Source organism: Bison bison, unplaced genomic scaffold (assembly GCF_000754665.1).
Source record: "Bison bison bison isolate TAMUID 2011002044 unplaced genomic scaffold, Bison_UMD1.0 scf7180017864500, whole genome shotgun sequence".
In the NCBI taxonomy this organism is placed as follows: domain Eukaryota; kingdom Metazoa; phylum Chordata; class Mammalia; order Artiodactyla; family Bovidae; genus Bison; species Bison bison.
The window spans coordinates 6629301-6637052 of record NW_011495059.1 but is presented as its reverse complement, the minus strand read 5'-3'; the positions used below and the strand labels follow the sequence as shown (position 1 = coordinate 6637052).

At 49.4% G+C, this 7752-nt stretch overlaps 1 pseudogene; it reads left to right on the top strand.

The window, feature by feature from the left end:
* Window positions 1-209: 209 nt before the first annotated feature.
* On the top strand, window positions 210-1545 carry LOC104980501 (annotated as a pseudogene).
* The last annotated feature ends 6207 nt before the right edge of the window (window positions 1546-7752 follow it).

The following is a 7752-nucleotide window of genomic DNA, read 5'->3' as shown; positions in this document are numbered from 1 at the left end:
ACAGCTCACTGGTCTAGGGCTGGTCATACCTCTTAGCTGATGGCTGACCTTCAGGCCAGTTGGGCGCGAAGTCTGAGATGGACACAGCATCTCTTCCATTGTACGTAGTTGGTCCAAGCAATCATAGGGCAGAAGAGACCCTACCCTGTGGGATGAACAACACTGCTGGAGCCATTTCCAGAAAAAATAACTAGCTAGAAAAGGTGATCATGGGAGATGTTTCCGAAAAGGTAGTGTTTGGGATGAGCCCTGAGTGATGCGAATGAGCCTCTCTTGGGAAGAGCAGGGAGAAGAGGTGAAGACATCAACAAAGGCAAAGGTTTGGAGGTGGAAAAGCAAGTCTTGTGCCTCACTTTCCTTTGTGTATGTGTTAACTGCTCAGTCGTGTCCGACTCTTCGCGACTTGGTGGACTGTAGCCCGCCAGGCTCCTCTGTGCAGGGAATTCTCCAGGTAAGAATACTGGAGTGGAGTCTCTGGCCCGACCTTCAAGTGCGCCTGTGCGCGCCTGGTGGGATCGAGTTCTGAGGCTGCAGCCGTAGAGCCGCCGGGGGTTTGAAGCCAGGGGCCGAGTTCGTATCCCCGCGGCGATGCTGTTCGACAAGGCACTGGAGAGACCACAACGCTGCCTCCTGGGCGTCATGAATTCCCATTCAGCTTCCAGCTGCCACCGATGCTAGTGACTTCCTTTGAAGGCAAACACGGCAGTGTCAGATACTGCATCAAAGCCACCCTCCACCGGCCCTGGTCCCTGCCCGTCGGACAAAGAAGGCGTTTACTGTTATTGAGCCTGTGGACAGCAACACACCGGCTCTGCTGGCCCCTCAAGCCGGAGCTCGGGAAAAGATCGCCCAATCCTGGTACAATAACCGTGGCCTTGTCTCCCTCTCAGCCAAGATCGACGGCAAGGGCTACACACCAGGTGAAGTGATCCCTGTCTTCGCTGAGATTGACAACGGCTCCACGTGCCCCGTGCTCCCTCGGGCAGCCGTGGTCCAGACCCAGACCTTCATGGAGCGAGGTGCCCGAGAACAGAAGCGAGCCGTGGTGGCTAGCCTCTCGGGGGAGCTTGTGGGCCCCAGGCGGCGGGCACTGTGGCAGGGCCGGGCTCTGCGGATCCCTCCGGTCCTTCTATCTTGCATGGTCATCTGCTACATGTGGACTATGCCCTCAAGGTCTGTGTGGACATCCCGGGCTCATCCAAGCTTGGGCAGCTCCCACTGGTCTTAGGCACCATCCCCCTGTACCCTTTCGGCAGCCGCTCATCCAGCGTGGGCAGCCATGCCAGCTTCCTGATGGACTGGGGGCTGGGGATCCTGCCAGAGCGGCCTGAAGCCCCTCCTGAGTACTCCGAGGTGGTGCCCAATGAGGAGGTGGCAGCCATGGAACAGAGCCTCTTGCCACTACTGCAAGACCCTGATGTGAGCATGGAAGTCCCCTTCTTTGCCTACATCCAGGAGTTCCACTACCGTCCACCACCCCTGTACTCCGAGGACGATCCAAACCCACCCTCCGAGGCCAGGAGGCCCTGCTGCATGACCTGCTGAGCGTCAAGTGGAAACTTCAAAGGATAAGGTGTTTACACATGCTTCCAGCCACCGTGGACATGAGCAAGGAGTGGCTAGATGAAGAACAGACTGGGCTGACTACATTGAAGTTGGGGAAACTGAGTCTCAGAACAAAACGGGGCCATTCCAACATCACACAAGGGAAGAGCCAGTCTGGAGTCTTGACGTATCTGGACTGGTCCTCATAAGGTACCAGATACCCACAGTAGGATCTGAGAAACCATTCGACCAGTCTGTGTTGGCCTATGTTCCCTCAGAAACCTCCAGTCTGGGAGCGACAGAACCAGACATAAATACTTCCAGACCCACAGGACCAGAGGAAAGGACTGCGAGCTGGGAGAGTCCAAAGAGGGAGTGGAGAAGGCTTCCTGGGGAAAGGGCATTTTAGCTAAGGCTTTGGTGTATGAACAAGAGCTTGGTAGGCAGGCAAGCAAGAGGAAAAGTCAAAGAAGGTCAGAGCTGACTGATGTTCGGAGACTGTCCCCTTCATCTTTGGAGTGGGGCTCAGAGAGCAAGCACCTCAGTCGAGGCCATACTGCAAGGTCCAGGAGGCGAGAGCGCCTAGGAACGAGGTATTCAGGAAAGCAGACCATCAGGGCCATGTGGGGCTGAAGGGTGGCAGGTGCAGCGGCTCCAGCCTTAAAACCTTTGAAAACCAGAGACTCCTGTCCCAGGCTGGAGCGCCTGGGTGCCTCCACACACTCCAGCACATGAGCACTGCCTGGGTACTGCATGGCCTGAAAAACACAGGTTCAAAGGAAGACAGACAAGACCGGCTACATAACTTGCAGAATGAAGCCGTGGGGCTACTTGTTCAAGAATTAAGAATTTCAAGACAGGGACAGCAGAGCATTAACCCAGGCTGTGGGGACAGAGGTCAGCCTGGGGTGACAGAGTAGGGCCACAGTATGCTTCTGAACACCCCCTGTGTCCCAGAGGGACAAAATATGATGGGCAGCTGGACAAGCCTCCAAGTGCAGAGACCTGGCTGAGGCAGGGCCCCCGCCTGGGACTCCACATTTCTGATAGGCCTTAAATTGTTCTCTTTTGTACATTTTTTTAAAAATAAAAATCACAGAGGACGAAAAAAGAAAGAATATTGGAGTGAGTAGCCATTCCCTTCTCCAGGGGATCTTCCCAACTCAGAAACCTGGGTCTCTTGCATTGCAGGTAGATTCTTTACTGTCTGAGCCACCAGGAAAACCCCACTTTCCTTCGCCCATATCCAAATTCAGCCCATCATCTGGGACCCACATTGAGCCACCTTCCTCATGAAGCCCTCCTGGATACCTTGTTCCCTGTTGATCCTTCCCTTCATCCTAGAGCACTCAAGCCTGGAATGCCCATCTGGCTTGAACAGCTTGGTTAGGTAGCTCAGTGGTTATACACACCATCTCTGTGGGGCCTTGGGGAAGTTGCTTAACTTCTCCGGTCCTGCTTTTCTTCACCTGTAGATGAGAATAATAATATCTGCTTTACAGGGAAGCTGCTGGGAGAATATTGATATATGTAAAGCGCTGGGCACCTGGTGAATACTCAATAAATAGCAGCTATAATTAATCATTTCAAACTGGTTCACCCTGTTGTGTTCATCTAGTTTGGAAATGTTTCTCAGAGCAGACACCATGCTTTTTGCAACTTTTTCTCTTTCATCGTGCAAACAGTGTGCCTCACAGAGATGTTATGGATAAGAATGAGCATGCCGAAGAGTTCTCCACCGTGCTGTGGTGCTAATGAAGTCAGGCAGGGCGCAGAGATGAGTAAGACTCAGCTGGATCCCTCCAGAAGCTTCCAGAGAGTAAGGAAGTAGCTGTGCTTGCAGCAGCCGTGCTGGGAATATTTCACATTTGGATACTGATATTAACAGGTTTCAAAGCACCTGCACATCTGTATTAGTTTGCTAGGGCTGCCATAATGTGGTACCACAAACTGGGTGGTTTCAACAAGAGATAATTATTTTCTCACAGTTGTGCCGGCTGCTGCTGCTGCTGCTAAGTCGCATCAGTCGTGTCCGACTCCGTGCGACCCCATAGATGGCAGCCCACCAGGCTCCCCCATCCCTGGGATTCTCCAGGGAAGAATACTGGAGAGGGTTGCCATTTCCTTCTTCAATGCATGAAAGTGAAAAGTGAAAGGGAAGTCACTCAGTCGTGTCCGACTCTTAGCAACCCCATGGACTGTAGCCTACCAGGCTCCTCCATCCATGGGATTCTCCAGGCAAGAGTACTGGAGTGGGCTGCCATTGCCTTCTCCGGCTGTGCCGGCTAGGAATCAGAAATCAAGGATGAGGGCTGTGGGGAGGAATCCCCTCCACGTCTCTCCCATGGTTTCCAATAGTTTTCTGGCGATCTTTGTCATTCCTAGGCTTGTAAAAGCATCACCCTGGTCTCTGCTTCCATCTTCACATGGCATTCTCCCTAAGTGTGCATGGTGTCCAAATTTCTCCCTTTAATAAAGATACCAGTCATATTGGGTTAGGGTCCATCCTAATAACCTCAGTTTAATTTGATTACCTCTGTGAAGACCATGTCTCTGCATACGATCACATTCTGAAGTACTGGGGTTGGTTCTCCACCAAATCATTTTTGGGGGACACAATTCAAAACATAAGACATCTCCATCTCCTATGGCCCTCCTCATCCACACCCCACCGTGAGCCCCTCCAGGACAAACACCAAGTCTTATCTTAAAATATCTGTACATTACTTTCTCTCTCTCTCTTTTTTTTTTGGCCATGCTGTGTAGCTTGTGGGATCTTAGTTCCCCTACCAGGGATCGAACCTGGGCTCTGAAAGTGCTAAGTCCTAACCACTGGATCACCAGGGAATTCCCCTAAATATTTGTACCTTTCAGGCCTCAGCTTCTCCCCACTCTTTTACGCATCAAGCCTTTTCAACAGCCTTCCCACCTCCTACTATCCTTATGCCTCTTTTGCCTGGCAAATTCCTATCCATCCTTTGTTTCTTAGTTTAAATATTACCTCCACAGAGAGACCTTTCCTGATCACCCTTTCTTGATTGCATTTCCCATGTTATTTACTCTCTCATGGTTTCCTCTTCTTTCTTCCTTATACATCTCATGGTTAATAATATACATTTCTTTGCAATTGATTAATGAAGGTGTCAGATAACCCCTAACCTCTAAACACAGTGAGGGTAGGGACCAACCTACTGACTATTGGCCTTCCTGATTCCATAGTGTATGATTCAGAGTAGAAACTATAGATATCTGTTGAATGAATGAAGAAACACATCCTTGGATCCTCCAGATCATCTCACACAGTAAGGGTGATAGTGGATATTGAATGAATTATAATCATTTCTGTCTGTGTCCTCTAGGAGAAAATGAACTCCTTGAGGGAAAGATCGGGTCTCATTCTTGTTTTTGAATCTCTGGCATCCCCCTCCTCCTCCTTGATCTTCTCTGTACTAGTTCTGTATGCTGAAAGCAAATTACCCTGGAACTTAGACGCTTAAAATCGTTTCTATGGGTCAGGAATTGAAGAGTGATTTTGTTGTTTTTAGCTCAAGGTCTCTCAATCATATTCAAGATTTTAGCCAGGGATGCAGTCATCTGAAGGCTCGGCTGGGGCTGGAGGATCCACTCCCAAGATGACTCACACATATAGCTGGCAAGTTGGAGGTGGTTGTTGGCAAGAGACTCAGTTATCATTCATGCAAGCCTCTCCCCAGGGCTGCTTGAGTATCCTCATAATATGGATCCCTCATGAATGATGAAAAGAGCGCAAAGAGGAAGAACAATATCTTTTATGTCTTAATCTTGGAACTCATACTCCATGATTTCCATTATATCCTATTAACTATCTGTTAGCCCTATTTGGTGTGAGAAGGGGCTATACACGGGCATGGATCCTATGATTCAAGAATCATTCAGGTCCAAAGTGGAGGCTGATTACCATGTCCAACTAGAGTTCCCTTCCCCCTTCATTATTTGCCCAACCCACACTCAGTCAGGAACTGTACTGCCATCCAAACACTTGTCACATTATATGATAGTGGGTTCAAATTGTAAGCTTTGTGAGGGCAGAGACTCCATCTGTCTAGTTCAACAACCAGCACAAGCCATAGAGTAGGTACTTGGTGAATGTTTTGAATGAATTTTAATAATTTGCTTCTGTCTGAATTATAAAACTGTGCTTGTCTCCTTTCTGCATTGCAGGCTCCTAGCTCAGGGCCTCACATGGAATTAAGGCATCTATACAGTGTAAATCAACTACAATGAAGTATCACCTCACAATGGTCAGAAGGACCGTCATTAAAAAGTCTACAAATAACAAATGCTAGAGAGGATGTGGCAAAAAGGGAACCCTCCTATACTGTTGGTGGGAACGTAAATTTGCTGCAGTCACTATGGAGAAAAGTATGGAAATTCCTTAAAAAAACTAGAGTTACCAAATGATCTAGCAATCCCACTCCTGGGCATATGTCCAAGAAAACTCTAATTCAAAAGGATACATGCACCCCAGTGTTCACAGCAGCACTACTCACAGTAGCCAAGACATGGAAACCACCTGAATGTCCATCAATTGATGAATGGATAAAGAAGATGTGGTATGTATATACAATGGAATATTACTCAGTCATAAAAACATTGCCATTTGCAGCAATATGGATGGACCTAAAGATTGTTATACTAAGTGAAGTAAATCAGAGAAAGCCAAATACCATGTGTGCTGTGCTTAGTTGCTCAGTTGTGTCTGACTCTCTGTGACCCCATGGACTGTGGCCCACCAGGCTCCTCTGTCCATGGGGATTCTTCAGGCAAGTATACTAGAGTGGGTTGCCATGCCCTCCTCCAGGGGAATCTTCCCAATCCAGGAATTGAACCCAGGTCTCCAGCATTGCAGGCAGATTCTTTACCATCTGAGCCACCAGGGGAGCCCAAATACCATGCGATATCACCTCCATGTGGAATCTTTTAAAAAATGATACAAATGAACTTATTTATAAAACAGAAATAGACTCAGACATAGAAATCAAACTTATGGTTACCAAACAGGATGAGGGGAAGGGATAAATTAGGCGTCTGGGATTAACAGATACACTATGTGTAAAATGGGCTTGTTTCGCTAGAGGTTCAGTGGTAAAGAATCCACCTGACAAAGCAGGAGATGCAGAAAATGCAGGCTCGATCCCTGGGTTGGGAGGATCCCCTGGAGAAGGAAAGGGCAATCCACTCCAGTATTCTTGCCTGGAAAATCCCATGGACAGAGAAGCCTGGCAGGCTACAGTCCATGGGGTCGCAAAAGAATCAGACGTGGCTCAGCGACTCAACAACAACAACAAACATAAGATAGATAAACAATAAGGGCCTACTGTATAGCACAGGGAACTATATTCAATATCTTATAACCACCTATAATGGAAAAGAATAAAAAAAAATAAATATATATATATAGCTGAATCACTTTGCTGTACGCCTAAAACTTACACACCACTACAAACACACCTAAAACTTACAAACTAGTTTGTAAATCAAACTTAAAAAAAAAAAATGAAGGCGTCTATAAACGTGTATAAATGTTTGCTGAAATGGGCTGTGATACAGAGCCTTAGAGAATCGAGGGAGCCTGGCTTTCACTTCTGTAGGCCTCTCTCCAGCTCCAAACCACAGGGTTGGGACAAAAGGCTAACAAAGCCCAGCAGCCTGGATCCACCAACCCTAGCAACGCGGAGGGGCGGAACCGAGCCAGCTGGTTGCTTAGGGGCGTCACTTCCGGGCCCCAAGGTCGCAAGAAACCACTTCCTGGGGGCGCGGCGCGGCGGCGCAGGAGGTGAGTACCGAAGCTCCCGCGGTCGGTTCGGGCTTCGGGGCGGGGCGTCGTCGCCGAGGCTGTGGGACAGGGGCGGGGGTTTGGCTCCGGCGCCGCTGCCCCTGTCCCGGAGGCGCTGCTCTGCTGGCCCGGGGACCGCTCCGTGTTTGGCGCAAATAACTTCCTGGGTCGCTTGTTCGGAAGTTACTTGCGGAGGGGAGTTTGACTCCCAGGGTGGCGGAGGGCCTTGCTTTGCTCGTGTCCAGCGCCTTAACTCTGAGCTGGGACCAGACCCGGTGCTCCTCACAGTTGTGACCTGGCCTTTCTTCCCAAGGGCGGAGCATTCGGAGGAGCCAGAGCTCCGGAGTCAGTCTGGCCGGGGTTCGGATCCTTAGTGTACCGTGTTACTCGGT